The following is a 22,986-nucleotide window of genomic DNA, read 5'->3' on the forward strand; positions in this document are numbered from 1 at the left end:
CTTTGTCCTAATCTTTTCCTGCTCTAGTTACATTCTATTTTATTCTAATCCTTAAATTAATAATAAAAAAAATTTTTTTAAGGAGACCTTTTTTTTTTTTTACTGAGTGTTTACCCTGATTTTGAGGATAGTTAGGGTAAGAGAACTGCTGCAAGAACCATCTGTCTGGACTTAATAAATGGCCAGGAGGGTGTCTGTCTGGGTGATCTGCATTTAAATTGTGTCATCTTATCCTCATTATCTTTTTGTGTAATTGTCTGGCAATTTTTCTGAAGGATTCCTTTAGCATAAATCAGAGTGTATGATTTCTGATACCTCATTTTTATCCATGTGGCTTAAACAAGAAATATATTAAATTTGGTCCTTAAAGTCCTCTTGGGTCATTCTTTTTTGTACCATTATGATTTAAATCCCTTTCTCCCTCTCCTCTTTTTTTCATTCCTGGATTATTTGTTCACTGGAAAGAGCTGATGCCTGAATCTTACAGGGGGTGTGTGTTCCCCAGGCTTTCGAAGTGTATTAATGTGGGTTTTTTCTCATATAATCTAATGATGGTGGCATTTTTAATCAGTTTTGAAGGACCATTCTGAAACAGCCTGTGAAATTTGAAAAATACTCCAAGAGGAGCTGTCTGACTAGGTCTGAGACACTCATTAACAAACATCCATAAATTCATAATTGCAGACTGGCTTCCTTGTTTACCATTTTTCTTTCATAAGGACAATGAGACATGACAGCTACTCCCAGGGGATTACTGCACTTATCGGCTGGTTGATGTCACTCTGCCTTTAGACCTGCATAGTGCAGAGCAACCAAGGGAATCACTGATCTCCCTCAAATGTGCTACCTGTCACATCTTATTGTCTTAAAACAGACCCATCTGATTACTGAAATATTTGTGTGTGAGGGTTTAAGCTCATCTTAAAAAGACTCCCTCCACTTCTGTAACAGACCCAAAATTGAGATAAAGTTTAAATTAAAGACATAGAAAAAACATTTGGTTTTAAAGATTTTGTTTGTGAATCTTCATTCCTTTATGTTGGCGCTGGAAAAAAAAGCACCAAACTGTGACTTTCAAGTAGATGCAGGTCTTCCACTCTAACAGAACTCTTCTTATTATATGTTTGTTACGCAATTTCTACTGAAAATTAAAGTTCTGCTGTTCAACCAGTAATTTTTCAAGATGAAATGAAAACTCAGTTTAAGACTTTCAGATTTAACTTGTTTGTGGTCAGAATTTGGTCAGAATTTTGTAAATGCAATGACTTTTTTGACCTTTATATTAATTTGCTTTTTAACATTTATTATGATTATTAAATAAAGACTGGTTTTGTATTATAAATTCTTTGGTCTGATCTGGATGTCCCTAGATACTTTTCAGTTGGCTGCTGTCTTCTGGAACTGGACTGAATTTTAAACTGATGTTTGGATATGCTCAACTGTACCGCTTAAACTCCAATTGTCATTTTTGGACTAAAAGAGCAAGCAGAATTTTTCCCCGAAGGTTTGGATATGTTCATCATTCAGCCTTAAAACTGTTAAGCTTGCAAACAGTTTGAACTTGATTATTCTTCTGCAGAGCTGTGTCTTCCAAACAAAATTAATGGCAAAGATGCTTTTGAATTTTTCTGGGAACAGAATTGGACTCTTACAACCTCCTTTCATGTGCTCAGCTTTCTGAAATTGTCATGTTTTTGCAATGATGCTTTGGTCTTTGGGCCACATGGCTGGTTAGTCCACTAGTATGGCTCTACCAACAAAGAGCAGGTTTAGCTACCCACCTGTGAGGATCCCAGCTGTGCCAGGAACCCCCAGTGCGGTGACAGAGACCATCCCTCAGCAGCCCATCTGAGGAGGGGTAGCTGAAGGCTTCCCTTAGCAGAAGAGGATCAAAATTTCTTGTGTTCAAAGCTGGCTTCAGCTTGATCAGTAATTTGATGAACACTCATTACTTCCCTGACTCAGAAAGAATGAGCATCCTGCTCTGGCAGGCTGAGATTTGTCAAGTTTCTTGCTCTGAGAATCATGAAATTGTATATTAATGACTCCGAATGCACTTGATCTTGGTGCTGCTTGCCCTCTCCACATTACAGTTTCACTTGCTCTCTGTAGCTCCCATCAGCCTGGATGCCTTCTTTTGGGAAGTGGTTTCTTTTCCTTGTCAGCTGCATTAGTGTGTGAGGCTGTGATACCTGTGCAGCTGGAGGAGGTGTGTGTGACCCCTAGGGCCCTGTATGTGGGCACCCTGCTGGGACATGGTTTCCCATGCCAACCCCCAAGCACCCATCACATTCCTTCCCACCTTGTCATCAGTCAGGTGCACCATGCACATCCTTTCCCACAGAAGCTTGTCTGTCACTGGCTCTAGTCAATCAGCTTCTTTGCATGGTTTGCAAATTCTGCATTGATCCTTCCACAAGTACCTAGTATCCCCCTCCCAAATTTTAAATGCTGGATCACTGAAATAGAAGTAAAAACCCCCAAACCTTATCACTGATACAAGAGGCAGTTACTTGGACTAGTTTCTGAATATTTACTTTTATTGCTAATTTATTAATCAGTAAATAAGATGACACATCCTAGTTGTCTGTTTTCAACACCTCACAAATTTCAGGAAGACAGCAGCCTTTGTCCGTGATATTGTAAGCCATTCCAGCTCCATTTTTAATTACATGAAGCTGGCTTCTAACATGAGAAGATGTAATTGTACAAAGACACAAAATATCTCCATAATTACCAGTTTTATGAAGTACTTGAAAATGGTGAGAGGGAGCATATTGCAAATCTCTAAAAATAAATAGTTTGTAAAGTCATAATCATTATAAAACAGATTTACTTGAGAAGACAGTATTAGACATGTTAAGGGTAGTCTGTCACTTACAGTGTGTAGTACATATGTGACTTGAAAAAACAAGCCAGTAAGAGCTGTATTAGTGATGAGTTTTATTTCTGTTCTGTCATTTCAGTGGACATAAAACTGTGAAAATTAGAAAGGAATTTATAATATTTTAAAAAAATTAATCCTGAAAACATTTTTAAAGAAAGCGTAGTTTTTGAAAACATGAACCTATTTGTATTTTGTGAAAACAAAATAGAAGAATCTCCTTCATCATTAGGTCATCTCTTATTTTGACCACCCCACCAATTCTGTTTTACTTTTTCTTTCGCTATTTTTTAAACTTTAAATTCTATTGCTGGCTGTATTGGAAAACTACTAAAATACTATCATTTTCCAGATAATGTTCGTAACTTTTTGGCATATGTTACTTCTTTCAAACCCCTCAGGATAATCTGCAGCTCCACAAAAACATGAGTCAAATACATTACAAATTTCCCTTAGAGAATCAACATCTTTTCCAGCTGCTTGGATAGTCTGTCTAAAACCTGACCAGACCTCTCATCTCCTAGTATTGTTTTGGGGGCTTTTATTTTTTTGACTTTGATTTGTTCAATGTCATAATTTCTAAACTTAGCCAATAATTTCAGTCTCTTTGGTTTTCTTTACAATACTGAACAATAGAATGATCTGTTATCCAAAGAAAGTTGCATTGTTTTCCACTGTTTCTGTTCACTAACGCAAAATTTCTTACCCGTGTCAATGAAACCCCTTTTAAAATCCTCCCGAGGCAGTTTCATATATTATTTATGGATTATAGTATACCTCAACCATATTTCTAAATAGACTTCTTCTTGTTTTTGTGGATTTCAGATAGATGCACAGAAATTATGAGGACCACATAAAGCTCTTGGTAAATGTTCCATTTTAAATATGGTTCTGGCAACTGGGTAACTTGCTTTTGTAAAAAGAAAAAAAAAAAGAGGAAAAAATTATCCATTTGTAATCATTCCAGTTAATTCCTTGTGTATTTTGTCTGGCAGGGTAGTGTAAATCTAATTGTAATAGCGTTAAAAATTGGCAAGTTACCTAGTAAGCAGCCTAAGGTGGGAATTGGGCCTCAGAAGTTTTCCATCTCAATTAGCAGAAATAAGTTTAACCCCCAGCCTGTGCAACTGTGACCATTTGTTTTCTTCTAACCTTTAATAAACCTTCATTGACTATGGAAAAAGAGAACTGTGTTAAGAGACTCCGGAGTTGGACCAGTTAGTATCTGTGAACAGTAATATCTCTTACTCTACTTTTAATGTGTTGCTTGCAAGGGGAAGAAAGCAAAGGAAGTTATAACCATAGTAACACTATGTCCCAAATCTCACAATGTATTAGATCATACTTATAAAGTGCTAAATTAAATATGATAGCTGGCGATCAGGAAAGTGTTTGTCACTTTTGTTGCCCAGGTGTCTCTCAATGGAGGCACTAATTGTGTGTTTTTACGCTCAGTGATGGATGTCAACTGCTAGCTTCTTATGAACATGGGGACTAACACAATTGTGGCTCTTTGATGTTATCGGCCACAAACTGGTCCGGCGTTTTAACAACTGGGGTGTCTTGCAGTTGTAGGACTGAGGATCCCAGTCCTATGCCTGGCCCTACTGTGAAGACCTTGAGCTGTCCTGTTAGTGCTGGGTTGCTGCTGGTACATGGTTCTTCCCTGTCTCTGACTGCTGACCTTTTTCTGCAGCTGAGCAGGGGGAGCTTGTCCCACTGCCACAGCTCACTCTTCTTACTCTGCCTGCCTCCCTGCTCCAGAATTCCCTCACAGTGTCCCTGCTGCAAGTTAGCACCCATCACATAACCCATGTGGTTGCTCACTACCCCCATTCCTTCCGTAGGTTTAAAAAAATTTGCAGAAATAATTTAAAAAGTGTACTACTGATATTGACACTAGCTCAGACCATTCTAACTGAACCAAATAAGCAAATAATTACTCAAGCAGTTATGCTAGTGTATTGTAGGGAGAGGAGACCTCTGACATGCCAGGGAAAGTTGCTGACAGGTGACAATGACAGCCATGTTAATGAGTTGGTTATATATGGCACAGTCACTGCCCCATGCGTGGCACTGGGCTGCCTTCTGCAGCCCCCAGCACGACAGGGTGCTCGCTAGCTGAGGAGGATTCTCTGTAGGTGCTGCATTCAACCACAGTTCACCATACTAGGAAGTTCAGCAGCTTTCAGTTTTTGTCCATTGTCTTTCACAGGTGTTTAAAGAGTTGACACCTATGCTCAAATAAACTTAAAAAGAAAAAAAAACAAACCCAGAAACTTCTACAGAAAAAAAGACTGGCAAACTGTAATGAATCCTTTCCCTTGCCTTCCTTGTCTACACATAACACACTTGCTTTTGCATCATCTATTGGTTACTCAGCAAAACTCGGGAGTGAGTTTGAGAACTGCATAGGGGACACTCCGTAGTACCCATGCTCTCTGAGATGCACTATATCCCGTAATTGAAATGTGCTATGAAATCTGTGTCTGTGTGTGTAGTTTGAGTTGGAGACGTGAAAGCAAACGTAATTTTCCAAATGAAAAGCTGTTTTGGGGAGAACTTTTTGCATTGTTAGGGAGTCTGAGATGAACATGGTCAGCGGGCCTGAACAGAGTGAACATTAATACTTACCTTCTGCTAAAAACTGTAATGTGAAGGTATCCTCATGATACTCTTTGCATGTATGTAGAATTATGTGTGGATTTGATATAGTGGGTGTTGTGATTCTAAAATGAAGTATAGAATGAGTTTTGCATACAGTGAAAATTTGAACCTCCTTGTCAATCTAGGCTCCCCAAATTAGGCCAGTGACTACTCTGTGAATTTAGGAGGTCTAATAAAATTTTATTTAGTGCTATTCACGTGGGGATTAAGGCTTAATTATTATTTATGATATTCTTTAAAAATAGCCTTACCTTGATGGTGTTTCAAAGAAGTATGAAAATCCTTAGGACCAAATATCCTGCAGTGGGGAAACTGTTTGGTTAAGGTGAAGAAGTCACAGTATTGGCCTGTTTGTAAGAAAGTGAATGCTTGCTATTTGATAAGACTTTGAACTAGGAAAAAAATATTGTGGTAACTGTTTTATAGAATAGGTGTTCTCTGGCTCTTTGATCTGTGAAAGGCTATTGATAGAAGCTTTAGCATTCACAACTCTGATTGTGAAAATGTTCCTGTTTTTTGAATCTAACTGATTTACTAAGCCATAAGTTAATATTAATATTTCTCATTATAAAGGCTGCATTTAGCTTCTGGCAGTATGCAGAAGTCATTATTGTCACATGTTTCTAGTTTCTGAAAATTAATGTTTTTAAGATAAACATGGAAAAAAACCACTCTGGACACTTCATTAACAGGAAAGTAGTTGAAGTTCTGCCATAAGCACTTATGAAAAACTGTATAATAGTGTTTGGCCCCACATAATTTCCTGGGGAATTCAGATCCTTGAATAAGTAATACTAGTTTTATAATATTCTATGACAGAGCATGTTTGTTATGTAAACATAGTTACTAAAGATACTAGAACAGATGTGTTTAATACTATAAGTTGATCTTACTTGAGCATAAAAGTGACTGAAGTCTATTTGAATACTTTTTAATACAGCTAATGCTTATGCCAAAAGTGCAGAATTTATCTGAATCTTTGACCTTTATTAAGCCTTTTTGTCTTGAGTATACATTTCTGAACTGTGTTTCAAGTTGCAAGCTGCTTGCTTTAGAAAATCAGCCCATAAACTTTTCTTAACATATAATTGAATCTAGTTTTCAGTGCAGAAGAACAATAATGCTAGGTGAGCACTGATCGAGATACTAAACGCTTGAGTGGGTATGTTTCTTGTGTCATCTTTTAAGGAACCTGAATTCTTGCATTTTCACTATGTCATCCTCAGTGCTATGGAGCATTATGTGTGAGACACATTCTGAAAGAAATTGTTGGTATAATGGCACTTGGCACAAGGAGCAGGCAAAAATGAAGCTATGAACACATTGTCAAACTTCCACCAAAATTGTTGCTGTTACCCTTAACTCTTGTCAATGAGGAATTGTCTCCTCTCCTGTTAGGAGAATGGCGATGCTGTCTAAGGTTCAACCCCCACAACTTCATGAGATTGTAACTACTAGATAGTTCCTTATCTTTGTATCTGTATTTTGGAGTTTCCTTATTGCTATTGTGGGGACTTGAGCTTGCCTATGTTTATATAGGCACACATTCTCTTGGTCAATGGCTATTATCTTTGACCATAGCATCTGACTGATTTTAAAGATGAAACATAAATCTATGTTTCTAGTACAAACTCCTTTTGGTTCCTATGACCTACAAAGAAATGGATTAAAGATGAAACAATATAAAATATGTTTTGAATTATTAATTATTAAAATAAAGATAAATCTATGTTTTAGCACTCTTAAGATAATGCTTGTAACTATTATAAGAAAAGACTGTCAACTATTTGGTTAATGAGACTTTTTAATAGATTAATTAGGCAACTACAGAACCTTGCCTAACTGTGTCAGTCTGTGCTCTAAGTGTGCAGCTTCTGTGCTATAGTAGCTGTAAACATGTTAATGGTAGATGTCTTTTTGGTTGGGTTGTTACACCTACCGTATACTAGCTCTTCTTTCATCTTGACTGCCACATTTGGGTACAGTAGTCAAGAAACTTGAATTGCTTTGGTCTTGCATAAACTTGAAAAAGTTCCTGAAATTGTTATGTCAAAACAGTTCTTTGAAAAAGGAAAGAAACCTCTTGTTGCAACTGAAATATGTTGTGTGAACCTGTTGGTTTTAATGGTACAACTACAGGAAAGTCCAGTATTTTGCTTTATTTTATATTGAAAAGATTGTTTTAGTGTTCTGTGCAGTAAAGTAATACCAAAGATGAAGTAAAAGTATTCAAATAACACTCGAAATATTGCACCTTGAAACCTAGAAACTCAAACTAGCAACTTTTTTCAATCAGTTGGGAAAGACAGTTTTGTAGCCAAGACTCCCACAATTTTTGACGTAACTGCTATAAAATTTCTAAATATTGTAACCAAGTAAAAAAATAAGGAATTTCTATCTTCTGACCATACTTTTGGTTTTCCTGCCATTGTACACTAAATAAGACATGATTTTTATGGACTAAAATATATTGATTAATAGATATAATTTGCTTTCTTTTCTGAACCCAAATATGACCAAAGATTTAATTACAGGAGGTATGAAAGTCAAGCTCTCGGGTTCTGTGCAGGAGCTCATAGCTATCAGTTGATCAGCTGAGGTCACAAAAGAACCATGTATTGCTTAAACATTTTTTTTTTCTATACAATCCTTTTTAACATGGTACTGGAAGGATAGTATGAATTTCAAATGAGTTAATTTAAGAGAGTTGGGTTCTGGGGTACCAAACCAGTTATGAATTTCAGTGCTCCCTCTACTACCAGTATTTAATTCTGAATTAGAAATTAATTCAGCCTTAGAATGCCTTAATGCCTTTGAAAATCAAAGCAAGGTGTTTTTTTTTTCCTTCAAATTTCCTACTCCCTGAAATAGGATTTTAGATTTTTGTCCCAGGGATGTGGTGTGAACTCCCATTAAAATATGTGATATTTCCTTCTTTATTATTGTCATGCCAAAAGTGAGGTTTTACTTTAAAAAAAAAAAGTCCTATGAGGAATTGTTTTTGAATGTGTTTTATGAAAAAAACAAAGCTCGTGTGATGGTGCTTTCTGCATGTGTATGCCTGCCCATGTGCCCTACTAGCAATAACTTTTGACTCTTGTCCAACGTCAACATCTCTGAGCATTGTTCTGAAAAACAAGTTTACCCCGTACTAGATAATAAGGAATCAGTGCAGGACGCAAATCTGTGTCTTACAGAAAACCAAGTTGTACTCTTTTAGCTGCTTATGAAACCACTTGTTTCACATGTAACATATGGGTTTAATTTGTTTCTTTTCCAGGTTGTTCTTTTTCAGCTCATTCTTGCATGACTTTGTCTTGGTCCAGGTTGCATTGTTTTGATGGGGAGCTGTGAGAGAACAGATTTAGTTCTCATACAGGTGTGCAAGACAGGAGATCTGGCCCTGTTTTACATAGACTCTGTATACTTGCTCTTACCAATTTCCCTGTATGATGTGGCTTGAAAAGGTGGACAATTGTTTGATGTTAGTGACCATATCACCTGTTCTTTGGTTCTTCTTATTTCAAAAAGGTGTTTCAGGATGTGTTAGAGGATATTGTGAGTGCGACTTTCTGTTGTCCAACATGACTGGCAAGCCACTGACCTTTTCATCCTTGCCAGCCCAGTTATCCAGCCATAGAATCATAGAATATCCTGAGTTGGAAGGGACCCACAAGGATCATCAGGTCCAACTCCTGGGCCTATGCAGGACATCCCAAGAATCACACCATGTGCCTTAGAGTGTTATCCAAATGCTCCTTGAATTCTGTCAGGGTTGGTGCCATGACCACTTCCCTGGGGAGCCTGTTCCAGTGCCCAACCACCCTATGGGTGAAGAACCTTTCCCTAATATCCAACCTAAACCTCCTCTGACACAGCTTCAGGCTGTTCCCTTGAGACCTGTCACTGGTCACCACAGAGAAGAGATCAGTGCTTGCCCCTCCTCTTCCCCTCACAGGGAATTTGTAGACTGCAATTAGGTCTCTCCTCAGTCTCCTCCAGGCCAAACAGACCAAATGACCTCAGCCACTGCTCATAAGGCTTCCCCTGGAGACCCTTTACCATCTTTGTAGCTCTCCTTTGGATGCTTTCTAATAGCTTAACGTCTTTTTTATATTGTGGTGTCCAAAACTGCATACAATATTCAAGGTTAGACCATCACAGCACAGAGCAGAGCAGGCCATACCTGCCTTCAAGCTTTAACTGAAAGCTGAACAGAGGAGAGATGCATTTCTCCTTTGAGCTATGTTTATCATCCACTTTCACTTCAATGTATCCCTGCATTGGTCCTGGGAAAGCTAGGGACGCTCTGCCACTCCATGGTTATCCTATGTAATTTTTACTTACCAGCTTTATCTCATTTTTGTGACAACTTTACCCCAGATGTCCTGGTCTTCCACCTTGACGAGGATAATATTTGCTGTGTGCCACTGCCTTCCCCAGGGGCAACTGCAGAGCCCCCCGGGTATCTCTGTGGTTGCAGCCAGGCAGTTGCAATTCACCCCCTCTCCTGTGCTCCCCCTCCTGACCTGTAATTTCTCACCCCTCTTTGCCTCAGGCCATGGACTTTCCTTAAAAAGGAAGTGCTCCTATCATTGTGTGGATGCTCTTTTAATCCGCTACTTAAAACATAAAGGAATGATCATTTTGAGTTAGGTTTTCAGCCTCCTGAAATTATATTGTCTGTCTTTGAAAACCAAAGAACATTTCTTTAATTAAAAATATACTGCTTTATACTTAGCTAAACTGTCAATGAAAAATAGGAGTAGGACTTTAAAACTTCGCTTACTATTGTCCTGAAACTTATATTTCCTAAATTATCAAATAGTAGATATTTGATAATTTATTTTGATTTCCTTAATTGAAATGGCATAGAGTGGTTGGTTAGTAGTAGTATCTTGATGAAAGTTTAGGGAACATTTCTTTCTTATTACTCAAATCTGCAGCACAGCAAAGGGTTGGTTGATCAGGTCCTGGTGTCACCATTTTTGTTTCTGCTCACGTCACTGCTAGCCACTTGACACTTTCCACAACTTTTCCAGTTATCAGTCACTTTTGCAAAGAGATGGGTAAAGGCTTTCTAATAAAATTTTATTGTTTGACTCTAACTTTGAGGATATGTTTCCAAGATACTGTTGTTCAGCACAAAGCAGGCTTTTTCTTTTAAACATGTGCTACTTGCGGGATGGGCTCTGAATTCAGGTTGTACTTAGTGCCTTGGTGTCAGGTTTGTTTTGTTTGGTTTAGTTTTGTTAATTTTTCACCACAGCTAAAAGACCAATGTTTTGTCTAGTAGGAAGAATGCTTTGGGCTTCTGCAGGAAAAAGTATTTCTTGTTTTGCTTATGCAGATAGGTTTTATGGATTATTTCCTCCTTTATCTACCATCTGTTGTTGACTCCTATTCTCTCTGGAGGTTCTTCTCCCCTAACTCTCTCAAATATTTCCTTTTTTAGCAAATACATCATGCAGCTCTTTTTTCTGTGACCTTGAAGTATTCACTCTGTTGTTCAGCGTATTTACTACTTTGATAAAAAAATCCTTGAATAACAGTGACTAGAGTTTTTAAAAATAACTATATTGCTTTAGACACCTGACCAATACCCTCCAAGTGCTTAGTGTATTCTCCTGGAACTGAAAGTGTTTTTTTGATTTTCAAGAATGAAAATAAGATGTCCATGGAAGAAAGTGGGAAGAGTTGTACGTTCATTAACAGAAAGCAAGTTACTGATGCCTGACCTCATTTCTGAGTTACACAGAACTAAATGTAAAGTAAGACCTTAATACATCTGGCTTTGCTCATTTAACTTAGAACATAAGCTAAGTATTTTGAAGGCAGGCATATAAATTAGAAAAAGTGGATTGCATGGTGTGAAATAATTGAGAATTTTATTTCCCTCCTTTTTGCATGGGTCTTCTTTTTATGTAACATAATGTTAAGCATACATTGACATAAGTATTTCACACTCTTGCAAACAAAAAATGTGATTATGCGAAATCCGTGATTATAAAAAAGAAACTGACCAATTCAATGTCAATTCATTCATTCCAATTCATTGTGCTAAACAAATAAAAAAATGGGTTTCATTAACTTCTTCACATATTGATAGCTTTGATAGCTCTGATATAAATTTAACTCTGGCATTAACAGAAGTGGAATCTATATTAAACCTTCCACCCTGTTATATCAAATGTGTTTTTAATTTTTACATATGGGCTCTTTTTTTTTCATTATAGCTGTATCCTTTACAGAAATGCTGGTAAAATAGTCATAACTAAGTATTGATTTGGGTAAGGATTAGATAGTGATATTGGGTGAAATGCCTTAGAGGCTGCACGTGATACTGTCACAGAGGTTGATCACAACTTCAGTTACTCTTAGCATGGGTGAGTGGTTACACTGCTTGACAAAGAAACATAATTATCAGAGGAATACATTTTAAACTGGGATGGTGAAGTACTTTTTTATCAAGTTACAATGAAGTAACATAAAGGAGAATTGCTTTGTGAGATGGCAGTGCTATCCTCTAATACCTGTGGCACTACGTCTTACACAACAAAAACCATTTTAGTGTTAGTCTACTGTATTTATTAGAAGAGAGTGGTTTTCTCTGTGAAGCTTTGCAATTGATTTAAATTAAATTATAACTGTGGTGACAAAGTTCTTTGTTTGAATGCTTTTACATCAAATGGGTATGTCCCCTTGCATGCTGGAAGGATGCAGAAAATATTCTGCTCGAGATACTGAGATTCAAGTAGTCAAATTGGCATGAAAATTTTGAATATTGGGCAAAAGTCAGGTAAGAGTTAACTCCCCTCAGATCACAAATCTGGTGTTTGTTTCATGGTTAATGGGCACCTACAATTCCATTTTTGAGGAGTATGCTGGTGGGCCAGTGCCTAATAGGTTGGTTGTTCCTGCAGGTGGGTACAAGATCTGCAATGCCAAAGGGGAGGCTTATGCAGCCACAGTCATCAAGTATGGCTGAAGTTTACCAAACTTCATATAAGCAGACCCATAAAAGATCAATCCTGCATCGGTAAAGACAATATGTCAAAGAATGCATGGAATCTGAATAGGTGTATAATATTGCAGGAATTCCTCTTGGTTTTAAGCTATAGGATGACTTTTTGAGTATTCAGGTGTTTAAAAATAACAGTCCATGGAGCCTTACTGCTCTAACAGATGAACATAGACAACTTTTTATGACTAACACTTCATTTGTTAGCGCATTATATTTTCAGCTTGTTAGGTCAGTGTCTGCAATTACTACAGATTGTTGGAGGGAACTTTCTATATTTTACAAGAAGGAACATGTCATGTCATGGCTAGGCTTCGCAAACGAAGATTTAGGAAGGCTCTATCCACGTTTGTTACAGGCACGCTGGTGGCTAAAGAGGCCAATACGAGATAGACATGTCCAATTGCAAAAGGCACAGCAGAAGGACTCCTTAGGTGGTATATTCCACAAGACACGGTTCTTTCTGCGTTGTCTTTTCTCCTCAAGAGTGATCCTGCGTGCGTTCTCAAAGGAAGCAGCAGCGTTATAGATGGTGTGTCTCCAGACCTCCCAATTGGAGGCCAGAGTAGACCAGTTATGTTCATCAATATGGTCAAGGCTGAGATGTTGTTTCAGGGAGTCCTTGTATCTTTTCTTCGGGGCTCCTCTCTTCTTGCGGATCCTCTATGGTGGCAAGTTCACCATAAAGCAGGATCTTAGGAGGTGGTGGTCCTTCACCCTGGAGACGTGCCCTGCCCAACGCAGCTGTGTTCTCAGCAACATGGCCTCAATACTTGTGACTTGCTCTAGAACAGATTGTATTGGTCACATAATCTGACCAGTGGATGTTTAGGATTGTATGGAGGCAGCGTTGATGGAAGCGTTCTAGGAGACGCAGGTGGTGGTGGTAGATGACCCATGATTCGACCCATGACAAGAAGGAACATATGTAGACAAAAAGGACCAATCTGGATGAACTGCTAGTTGGTTTATATCCCCTGAGACCTTTCTATGAACTCCATGGGCAAGAACTTCTGCTGAAGTAGCGCACGAGTAAAATCTCAAGTTACTGCTTTTTGGATCCACCATTGAGTGAATGACAGTAAAAGGCAAACAGTGCCAACAAGAGAAAAATGAAAAAAAATTTCCACAGACTACCATTTTCTTTTACCCATATGTCTTCCATCAGGTTTAGACAAGCTTAAACATCATTAATTCCCCACAAACTCAGTTTTAGTGAGGCAGGCAGAGGCAAGCAGAATTACTGAGTTGGAGGACTCTTAAAATGTCTTTGATACAAGCTACTTTCAACTTATCAAAAAAGTTTAAGCAAATTAATTCCTCTCTCATAATGAAAAAAAATCAAGGACTGATTAAAAAAAGCAGGACTCTACTGCTCTCCCCTCCTCAGAAAATCATTAAACAGTTCAGGCAGATGAAGTCAGTGGTGATTGGCCAAAAATTAAGACCAGGCAGATACTGTCAGTGCCTTTTTTTGTTCACTGTTCCTGAGAAAATGAGAGCAATATGCTTAAAGCAACAAACAATCCAAAACTAAACAAAATTATAAATTTGTATTGTTTCTTTGAGAGACCTGCTGCAGAAGATGTTTTGGAGGAAAGTGTAGAAATCAGAGACATTAGAGATGATCAAAAGCATCTGACCATGCTTTAGAGATAGTGAAAATATTCAGATGACAGAGACATGGCACAATGAGACCTGGAAGAGAGAGAAGTTTCTTCTGAACAGTTCTTTTTATACGAGGAAGAAAAAAAGCCCTCCGTGTGTTTCCACTTCCTTTAGCAAACCAACTTTTTACTGTGCTAGCAGACTAGAAGTCACACCTAAACACAAGATAGAACTTGCACAAATAGCTGCTCTTTATGAAAGTGATGCTGATCATCGAGGTATCCTAAAGTGACTGTTAGAACTGTAACATAAGTTTTCTGCAAAATTTCCCATTAACTCTATTTGCTCTCTCTCTTGATATGAACAAGAAGAATCTGGCATTTTATCAGTAGTCAAAAATAAATCCAATGAAGCATGGAGGCTTTCAGAAGCAACACCTTTGCGCAACATAGTCTAGTGGAAGGTGTCTGTGGTCTGTTGCAGAGGGATTGGAATGAGATAATCTTTAAGGTCCCTTCCAACTGAAAACTTTCTATTATTCTATGATTTGTTTTTTAATGATTTATCAAACTCCTGGGAGTGCCTCTAGGCAGTACAAAACAGTGTATATCATAGGTATGAGGATTTAGTTAGTGTGATCACCAGTGTAAGGTGGCGATGTGAACTGTTGGGACCTTGTCTCTTTCATTAGGTTTATGTGTCAGTTCTCATCCTATAGATCTTTTCAGCCACAATGTAACATAAAGGTCAAATAACGCAACTGAAATTTCCTGAAGGATTTCTGATTGCTACTTATGACAACCTAGAGGTTTGGGCCTGAAACAGGAAAGCTTTTGTGCCTGAAGCTGACTTAATTAGGAAACCTTAATTCTTCCCCAGATCAGGATGCAGCTTTGGTTTCATAAATACTATATCCACATCTGACATCCTAGTCTTATTGTTTTGCTTATTATGCTCATGTCATCAGCATTTTATTAAATAATTTGACTACAAAGAATTTCTCTTTAATGCAGAATCAAATGTATATAATAATAAAAATATTACGTTGCATAATTTTATTGCATATTATGATATTTGAGGGTAAAATATTTTGCAAATCCAAGTCCTTCCATTAAAGAATAACAGGGCTTGTGATATTCTATTAGTTTTGCAGTTCAGCCATATAAACCACAGCTGTATTAAATGAACAGAACACTCCACAGCACTTTGTATGCAAGTTAGGCAGGTTTTTTTGGTAAGGTATTACGATATGTAAAGAGGTGTCTGCTTCAGTATTTGGTCTTTGTGCTTAATTTTTTTACTTTTGTAGGATTAAGCAAGACCCTTTTCATTACTTTAATGTATTTTTGCATGCATTATAAACACACCCACACATGCATCAGTTCAACATTCCATCAAGGCAGCTGATTTTAAAAAAATGTTGTTAAACAAGTTGAAACTGGTTGGCACATATCTGAAGAAAGAAGTCAAATAAAACTGGCAACTAAAGAGAAAGGGAAGTTGATATTGGCACATCATCACAGAGGTCTCTAGGTAAAACATATGCAAAAGCCCTTAAAATGTAGTTCTTCTTTGAAAAGTGACTATGTAAAATGTCACCTTACTCAACAGATCTATTCCTTGTGTATACTCAGTGTTGCATCTGCTTGCCTTGTAATAAAAGATATGTTTTTATTTTTATTGCTTTTCCTGTTAACTCTATAGTATCAATACAAACCTACCTTACATTTGTGCTACCAAAGGTTGGTCACTTAACACAGTTTCCAAAGGACTCTTTGCAAAGTGCAAGTTCTCTGTTGGAGGGACAGCAATAAAAGATCACACTGAAGCTGTCAAATTCCAACCTGAGTTTGAATTAGCGGTACCTTCATCTTTATGTCTCCGGTTTTACCTTTTTGAACATAAGTTATCCCAGTCTCTTTGATAGTAACGCTCATATTGAAGTTTTTGTTTCAGTGGGCTAGTACTTCATGACAGAACATAGAAAATGAATTATTGGAATTTAAGCTCACGAGTGCAAGTGGAGTAAATCTGGTTTAAGAATCATGGTACAGGAAGAAGGAGCCATTCAACTATTTCTGGAATTACTTTCTACATACTATCAGGTAGAAGTGTTGCTCATATTATAGCCCTTTTTTAAAAAAAAGACTAATTTCATAGTATTGAAAATAAATTTTCAGTCTTGTCCCTTTGCCTTAAGTGTAAATTTGCTCAGAAGAGTTTTTTATTGCTAATTATCATTTTGCAGGATTAATTTTGTCAAGGCAAGAGGGTTTTTTCTCTCCTTTTATCATGATAGACACTTCATTAGGCATGCTGAAAATATAATTATGCTTGATCACCTACATCTTACACCCCTGAACATAGTGCAGATATTCATTTATGTATCTACTTGTCTATGTGCTTGCTTAGATTTCTTGCCCTTACTAAATGTAAAGTAGCTGTGAAATATGCAAATAAATGAGAGATATCTAACTATGTGTTAGTCAGGACTTAAAATCTAATTATCAGTGTTATTTGTAAATATGATTACCTGTCCACTAGTCCACCTGTGTTTCTTTTGCAACTTCCATTTCTTTTATCTACCCTTCTTTTAAACCCTATGAAAGAAGAGAAAAACATGTCCAGAACTGAGAGAGACATGAAGAATTTCAAGCTGGACAACTGACAGAAGTGCTCTTACAGCACTTTGATAAACTCAGAGCTTAAAACTTGAGGTTAAGATACTGCCTGAGTATCAACATTGTAATTTTCAATCCTCATCAGAAAATGGGATGTTGCAACAATTTTGAGTTGCTTGATGTGAATAAAAATGATTTGGGTATTTTTTTCACAAAGAAAATTTCTGAACAGTTTACAAATCTGTGACCATTGGCACATTGGTTGGCACAGTGCAAGCACACTTAGCTGATGTCACAGGCCCTGATGGGATCACAAAAGTGTTCAAAATTACCTAGAGAGTGTTAGAAAGGCTTAAGAATTTATTTTGTGATATTCTAAAAAAGCTAAAACTTAACCAGGATGACTGGGGTTTTTTTCTTGGTGTTGTAAATCTGTATGTTGGGGTGATGTGACAAACACAGTTCTTCACATCTTTCTGGTTTTCATTGTTTGGACCCTGGAAGCATACCTAGTATTTGGCTCCTGGGGTGATTGTATAATCAGATGAGCTAAAAACCATGTGCTTCCACCAAGCCTGAGAAATGTTGCAGTGAAGCAACTGTGTGCTCAGAAGAGGACATCAGATTGAGCACCTTCTCTTTTTTTCCTTTGCTAGTCAGCAGCTTGCTGGTGATCCCAGACATCATTTCAGCTAATGTAAGAAGCCATCTACATGCAGAACACTGTTCTCAGATATGCCTTTTATCCTAGTCTGCTTTCCTTGTAGCTCAAAGGTTTTCGAGTTTGTGTGTGTGCGCTGAAAGAGGCCTCCACGTGCTCATTTCTCCCTTTTCTTCACTTGTGATACAATAACAGTTTGTTTGAGAAACTAAACCACTCTCTTATGGGTCAGGCTAACTATTTTGGGATAAAGGTACAGTTATTCATATGCACACCTCATACTTTAAATGTGTTTTCTAACATGACTTGCTGCTTATATAAAGAATACACCAGGGGATTCATGACAGTCATTGGATTTTTTTCCTCCTTTCAAACAAAAAAGTAAATCTGGTCAAAATTTTCTAATCTGGTGGTTGTTCCCATGGTAACATGAAATATGGCTTTATGTGTGTTTGTACTGTAAGCTGACTTGAGATGCTAACGTTAACTACAGTACTTTGCTACCATCTTCTCTGTATTTTCTCTTCCAGCCTTCCTATGCCTAACACTTTGCATAGTATCTGATTGTACTTCTGAGAAACTGGAGTGCTGTGTATTTCCTTTAGCTCCAGTTCCTTGAATCCTTAGTGAATGGGGTCCATGAGTTACCAGTCGTTGTAGTGATTACATGAAATGTCACCTGGAATGACTTGTGTGTGTTACACAGATTGTAAAATTCAGTGATCTGATGATCTCTCTGAACCTCAAATCCATGGGCTGCAGTCTTAGTCTGCACGTCAACATTTCAGGGGGTTTATGTATTCAGTTCAGTAATATCGAAAGTCTGACAGGTCGTGTTTTGATAGCTGGACTTTCATTGATCTCAAAGAGAAAATATCACACACAGGTTTGGGGGTTGTTTTTTTTTTTTTTCGTTTTAATGTGGGATCTGTCATGGCTGTGCCAAAAATCTGTTGATGCAATTTCTCTTGCCAGTGCTTTGAATCAGGGATGGGGGAAAACTCAAAATAAAAACATATGTCATAGAATTTAGGAATTAGATCTAAATTTCAGTTTCTCATGTTGGTGATAAGAATTATTTGTCTGTAGAAAAAAATCTACACCCACCACCTTGAGTTACTGTGATGTGTATTTTTCAACTAAGATATGGTATTAGCAGATAAAGGGTTATTCTCTCCTTTTTGTGTCCAGCTGTAGAAAGTGCTTTTGCAAAACAGTCCCCTGTAAAGACTGAGGAGTGATGGTTATGTTCTTCTGTTAAGTGACAAATGCATAATATTTATTTTCTGGCTACTTTTATCTCTTCAGAAAAAAACAACCAAAACTGATAGCAATAAATTATCTTGAGCTGCACTAAAGTAATTCTACTAATAATTACTGATAATTACTGCAGATTGTTTTCTTCTAATCTTGTATTTGGAAACTGGTTTATACTTTTGCTTTGAATAGAAATTGGTGGAAAGAAAGAAGGGTACTGTGTTGGGTCCAAGTATGTGGTAGCTTAAGTAAAGCCTACAAAGGTCTAAAGTTATTGCCAGGTATTTAAATTGGAAAATACCCATTGAATCTAAAAAAAATTCTCAGCTCCTGAGAATATGCACAATTCTGAACATTTCTATTAGTGCTAGGCTTGCTGATAAAATTTTTTGCTCTTAGTTCTGTCTGTTCTACTCAGCATCATAATCAGGAATGGTTAGTTACCATTCAGGACTGACTCTGAAAATGTCTGAAGAAAGTCAGACTCTCCATTTAGATTTGATCTGTATTTCCATATGGTAGAGAGCCCAGATGATGTTCTTACTAGTAAACTTGGCAATTTTTCCCCAGGAATGGGGATGCCTTAAAAATATGTATTAACATTATCAAAACTAAATAATGCTTTGAGTCTTATAAAACAGCCACTGAGAGTCAGCCCCTAATTTGAAGGAAATTCAAAATGTGGTAGTAATATTCAGACTTATAAGGACTTCTATGCCAGCAATGTTTTGTGTCCTGAAACTGCTTTTGCTTTGATACTATGGGCAATCTCTTTCAGTATGTGAGCACTGTTGTGGATGCTAGCTTTAGTTTCTGCAGCTTCTTTCACTCTGTTCTCTGTTGATTACCTTGAAACCTTGTGAAGTTCATATCTCATTGCCAGCTATGTCATTAAAATGCTGGTCTCCTTTCTCCATTCTTGCTTAAGTGCCCCAGTAGATCTGCAGACTACAGATCTTACATTATGTACTTCTTGCCCTTTTAAGTAATCTCCAGATAAATCTGTTTCACCACTTTTTTATTTCCATATAATCAAGCAAGAAATTTTCTATCTGTTATATATTAAATGACTTAATGTTTAGACATGAATTAGGGCTACTATTATAGTTGCAAATTGAGACTTCAGTTTCTTCCTTTGAAAGAAACAGTACATGAGAAGGACTATGCCATTACACATATAATTATTGAGCAAACCAAATACTGTGAATAGAAACACTATCAATATAGGGGTTTTTAAAAATGATTCAGTGGTATATCTTCTTTCTGACAATGTTTTAATTTAAATGATTATTCGTTATAGTCTGAGATAAATACTTGCTGTCTGCCACTTTCACTTCTTCATTATTCCTAATTATCACAAAAACATAGTAGCAAATTACATGGAGTTTTGTAGTCTGTATTTTATTGACTGCTTTGCCATGCCGTGTTCAGACTTTAAATTTTTTGCCATTTTTTTTTTCTTATGGAATTCTGTACAGTTGAAAAACATTTTCTGTTTTCTAAAACCTGATGTTTTTATACAAAGGTAAAGACTTGGATTTTTGGATGCCACTTTGTCCTCTGTCATCTTTGTGTTGATTGGAGGGATTTTGGGTTTTTAATTTTTTTTCCCAACTTATTTATTAACTTGATTGTACCTAAAGACTCACACGCTGAGAGTAATTGGTAAATTTCTGGAAATTTCCCTACAGGTACTTGGATGTTACTAATGATCAAGTATAAATTATGTGGGTTTTCTTATGCATTTTAGTTGATTCTGTTCAGAATTGTGCCTAGATTTTTACCTTTGTCTTCATTGTTTGGGCCAGGATGTTTGCAGTCCCTTTCTTTTTAAAATAGTTTCTCTTAAAATAGTCTAGTGTTCCCCTCACTAGAGTAACTTATACAGGGATACAATATTGGATCAAGGTTGACTTTTTTTTCCTGAGCAGACTTGAGACATGTCTTGTTAGTTTTATTTACGGTAATGTCTGAATTTTGTTGCTGAAAAAATTAGGAGAATATGTAAAAAGTAAAGAGGAAATTACTCTGTACAGAGGCCCAAGAAAGAAAAAAGAGATGACTAAAACTGAAGGGAGGGAGGATTGCACAACTGACATGGTAAGCTTGTACTTTTAAGTAAGTAGAAATAACAATGTCATGAAAGTGAGTAATCCCTTTACAGACTGTCCAAAAGATGTTGACAATATATGGAGATAATGGAAGAGTGGGAAGGATCAAATAGAAAGAATAATCTGGAAGAAAATTTGATGGGCTTTCTGGGACATGTAAAGATAGGTTTTAAATCTGGTAAATATAATTGAGAAGTATTAAAATGCAGATAAAACAAAACTCCTAACCTGTAGAGAGTTGTGGGGAAAGGGAATATAAAGAGATTTAGCAGATATCATCAAAAGGAATAAAAACAAGCTGAAGGAACAGTTATTGAAAACTTTATTGAGGTTTTACTGCTTAATAACTGAAAGAGAGTCATACAAAAGGGTGACTCTATGGATGTAGAAATGCAAGAAAATAAACTTACAAATTATTAAACAATATATATAAGCAGACAAAAAAGTTGGAAACTAGAAGTGAGATGCACAATCTGCAGTGCTACATTAAAGTGAGAAGATGAGAAAAACTCTGGAAGGAGATGTTCCATAAGGTATGGACTTCTGAGGGATTATCTGGGACTTTTCTGTAGTTAAAGTGTGTACACTGTTACATCTCTCTGTGGATTCTTCAATTTCAGGTTTGGATCTGGGCTCCATTTTTTTAGAGAGTGGGTCAGTTAATGTGATTACAGTCCTCTGCACACTTGTTGATTTTCATGAGACTTAGAGTTTAGTATATTGAAAGCACATCTCCTCTGCCAAATTACTGGGTAGATAGAGTCAGACAGATGAAGTCTCTTAGCGCATCAAGTCTCTTTTCTGCTGGAAAGAGAGGAGACAACTAATTTGACTTAGATCCTTATCACAAAACCTTTTTTAAGTGTTCAGGGACTGGCATTTCAAAGGAACTATTGGTTCACAATGTACATTGTGAAATGAAGCCATGAAAATGTTGGCTTAATACACCCTAAACCACAAGTACACAGCCCAATTGTATCTCCTGTGTCAGAAAGTAGAACAATGAGTGAAACTTTAGGAGCTATGGTAAATTGTGTTTTGATTAAGAAAATCAAAATCTGTAATGCTGAGTATTTTAAAATCACAGTGTTCTTAGGCATAAAAGTTAAATGACTATTTACTAAAGTGCCACAGAGAACTGACTCTGAAAAATAAATGTAACACATAAAATTTCCAGCAGAGATTGTGTATGGGAAAGTTAAGATCAAATATGCAGAAGCTTTCTGCTCTTATGCCATGTGGTCATGCACCTGTAAAAAAGAAAAAATATGATGTGGGAGAGGAAAGATAAATACTTCATTGTAGTGAAGCAAATAAACACAATAATATAATTAATGTCATAGAAGACCATAAAATATACCTTGTAAGCAAATGAAAGAACAGAATGATAGAAGATCCACACCAAGAAAACCCATAATTGTTTGCAAAACAGATGTGTATTTATGGTAAATACACTGGTAGTCAGGTAATGCTTTGGTAGAATAACAGGTAGGCAATTAAAACAAATAGAACAGGAAGTACCTTGCAAACACAAACTAGACAAACTAGTTATTCACAAGCAATGTGAATAACTGCTCACATAAATCTCCAGGAGCAAAAATTGGGGCAGTGTACTTTGAGCTAGTGCAGGGTTGCATTCCTAGTTCAATGGTCTAGACAGCTGGAGGCCATTTTAGACTTCAGCCAATTAAACAAATTAAGTATGAGACATAGGATGCAAAGATTAAAATTAATTATGAAAAGAAATGGATGAAGCAGATTGTATAGACAGAATTTCTTCATTGCATCTCATCTGTTGAGCCTCAGTGCGGTTGTTACTTTTAGCAAGCTATTCTGTGGTTATTTTGCTTAAATGGCACATCTAGTTTGATCTGCTGTCTGAAAGATAACAGGCTGCCCTTCTCAAGTGTCTGGAAAGCAGCTACTGCACTGAAGGTGTGAAGCAGATGCATAAGTATTAGTTAGCAGTGTGAAGAGTAGAAACCAACCTTGCACAGCTACTTTGAGTGTTATTCTGCAGAAGGACAGGTTTGTTTTCCTTCAGAGGAACTCTCTTTGAGAAAATCTGCAAGGTGTCTTGTCAGCAGTTTTGCTAATTACATAGGTGAGGCAGCTATGGCAGAAGCTGAGAGAGCAAATTAACTTCTACCTCTAGC

The 22,986-nt window shown here is 37.0% G+C and overlaps 1 protein-coding gene across 1 annotated transcript in view; it reads left to right on the forward strand.

Moving 5' to 3' along the window:
- The window catches only part of ARL15 (ADP ribosylation factor like GTPase 15), a 210,373-nt gene that overhangs the window by 147,654 nt on the left and 39,733 nt on the right, over positions 1–22,986 (forward strand). The window lies entirely within an intron of this gene.

The sequence above is a fragment of the Manacus vitellinus genome, unplaced genomic scaffold, assembly GCF_001715985.3.
Source record: "Manacus vitellinus isolate BGI_N305 unplaced genomic scaffold, ASM171598v3 scaffold_36_pilon, whole genome shotgun sequence".
Classification (NCBI taxonomy): Eukaryota; Metazoa; Chordata; class Aves; order Passeriformes; family Pipridae; genus Manacus; species Manacus vitellinus.